Raw genomic sequence first — 2500 nt, forward strand, 5'->3', positions numbered from 1 at the left:
TATCATAACCTTAAACTTCATATCAAGAAAGTTAAGGTTCTTCCATTTAAAGTTTGAGAATAGGTTAAGATCGTTTCGACCCTAAGGCCTCTAATCATTCGCTTTACCAGATAAGATTATTTATACAACAGTTAAATGCACCAGCTATCACCGGGGGAAACTTCGGAAGGAACCAGCTACTAGATGGTTCGATTGGTCTTTTCGCCCCTATACTCAATTCTGACAATAGCGACTCGATTTGCACGTCAGAACTGTTTCGGTCTTCCATCAGGGTTTCCCTGACCAACCTGATCAAGTATAGTTCACCATTTTTCCAGATTTTAACATATATACTCAAGGTACGTTCCAGTTAGAGGTATAAATAATATAAATATCATTATACATAACTATATAGAGCGCCCCGGGATTGTGTTAATTAACTATAAATAGCTAAAAAACTAATCCCATTAATAGTCAAGTTAATTACGCTATTAGGTTTATATCCCAATAACTTGCACATATGTTAGACTCCTTGGTCCGTGTTTCAAGACGGGTCCCGAAGGTATCCTGAATCTTTCGCATTGTTAATCATACAAGTGCATATAATAAACACAAAAATCATTGAAAATTATGCCATTATATAATTCCGAAAAATTAACGCACTGTATTCATATAAATCTATCAGCACTTTATCAAATTTATGACATTTATATCATGTTATAATGCAAGCACTATAATTGAAATAATCAATAATTCACAATTTTTTGATAAATTAATTATGTTAATAGATTACAATGTCCTTATATGGAAAAAATGCACACTATTATTATAATATTAATTAAATATTACAATTCTAATGATGAATTTTCCATAACGGATATTCAGGTTCATCGGGCTTAACCTCTAAGCAGTTTCACGTACTATTTAACTCTCTATTCAGAGTTCTTTTCAACTTTCCCTCACGGTACTTGTTTACTATCGGTCTCATGGTTATATTTAGTTTTAGATGGAGTTTACCACCCACTTAGTGCTGCACTATCAAGCAACACGACTCTTTGGAAACATCATCTAGTAATCATTAACGTTATACGGGCCTGGCACCCTCTATGGGTAAATGGCCTCATTTAAGAAGGACTTAAATCGTTAATTTCTCATACTAGAATATTGATGTTCCTTACACTGCATCTCACATTTGCCATATAGACAAAGTGACTTAGTGCTGAACTGATTTCTTTTCGCTCGCCGCTACTAAGAAAATCCTTGTTAGTTTCTTTTCCTCCCCTAATTAATATGCTTAAATTCAGGGGTAGTCCCATATGAGTTGAGGTTGTATAAAACAATTTTTATTGAATACTATGATATAATATTCAATATTATGAATACACTAATTCTTGAAGAATAATAATATTTACAACAGTTTTCTTATCGCATCAATAATAATCGAGACAATTCTAGATGAAAAAAAAAACTTTCATTTCATTTTTATGCTAGACATTTCTCGATATTATTTGAATTTGAAAAAGAAAATATATATCTTCAGTTTTCTCATACAAATTATACACAATGAGAGTTGGTATGTATATCCATATATAAATTAATATTATGAATATTTCGTGTGTGCACTAATAAAGTGCACACATTATTTATCCAATAATATACCATATGCTCAAATATTAAAAAACATTTAAAGCAACTTATTTAGCATAGTCTTACAACCCTCAACCATATGTAGTCCAAGCAGCACTATAAAATTAATTAAAGTACATAACAGCATGGACTGCGATATGCGTTCAAAATGTCGATGTTCATGTGTCCTGCAGTTCACACGATGACGCACAGTTTGCTGCGTTCTTCATCGACCCATGAGCCGAGTGATCCACCGCTTAGAGTGATACAATTTTTTTTGTTTATTTCATTGTCAAAAATATATTTATTGAAAGAAATTAAAAATACACCATTTTACTGGCATATATCAATTCCTTCAATAAAATTGATTTACCTAAAAATGTTGCGAAATGTCTTAGTCTTACATAATTTATAAAAATATGGTATATGAAACAATTTCAATAAGATAGCCAAACAAGAATATTAATATAAACATATGTAAAACATTAACCTGGAAACAGGTACAACAATATATATTTAGGTTGTTGCGTTTATACAATGTATGCTCATAGAAATAATGACCAATACATTTGTGCAACGCATGCATATTATGGTACATATACACGCAAAGTTTATCCATTAAAATACAAAAACACATAATTATGTTATATCACAATTTTCGAATGACCATTTATAATTATAATTATTTGTGTAATCGTAAATTAATAGAATTTTTATTATATATATATATATATATTATATATACAAAATATGACATCTGATTTATTAACGGTAAGGGACATTATACAATAATGATCCTTCCGCAGGTTCACCTACGGAAACCTTGTTACGACTTTTACTTCCTCTAAATAATCAAGTTCGGTCAACTTTTGCGAAACAACCGCAACACACAAGG

The 2500-nt window shown here is 30.9% G+C and overlaps 2 non-coding genes across 2 annotated transcripts in view; both read right to left on the minus strand.

Moving 5' to 3' along the window:
• Nucleotides 1-1691: 1691 nt before the first annotated feature.
• On the minus strand, nucleotides 1692-1870 carry LOC122322809. The gene has a single exon (XR_006246863.1). It is a non-coding gene; the product is annotated as a 5.8S ribosomal RNA (ribosomal RNA).
• Nucleotides 1871-2394: 524 nt separating this feature from the next.
• The window catches only part of LOC122322812, a 1995-nt gene continuing 1889 nt past the window's right edge, over nucleotides 2395-2500 (minus strand). The window contains exon 1 of the ribosomal RNA XR_006246866.1: nucleotides 2395-2500. This exon is cut by the window's right edge and continues 1889 nt beyond it. This is a non-coding gene — a ribosomal RNA (small subunit ribosomal RNA).

This window comes from Drosophila grimshawi, unplaced genomic scaffold (genome assembly GCF_018153295.1).
Source record: "Drosophila grimshawi isolate 15287-2541.00 unplaced genomic scaffold, ASM1815329v1 contig_801, whole genome shotgun sequence".
NCBI lineage: Eukaryota > Metazoa > Arthropoda > Insecta > Diptera > Drosophilidae > Drosophila > Drosophila grimshawi.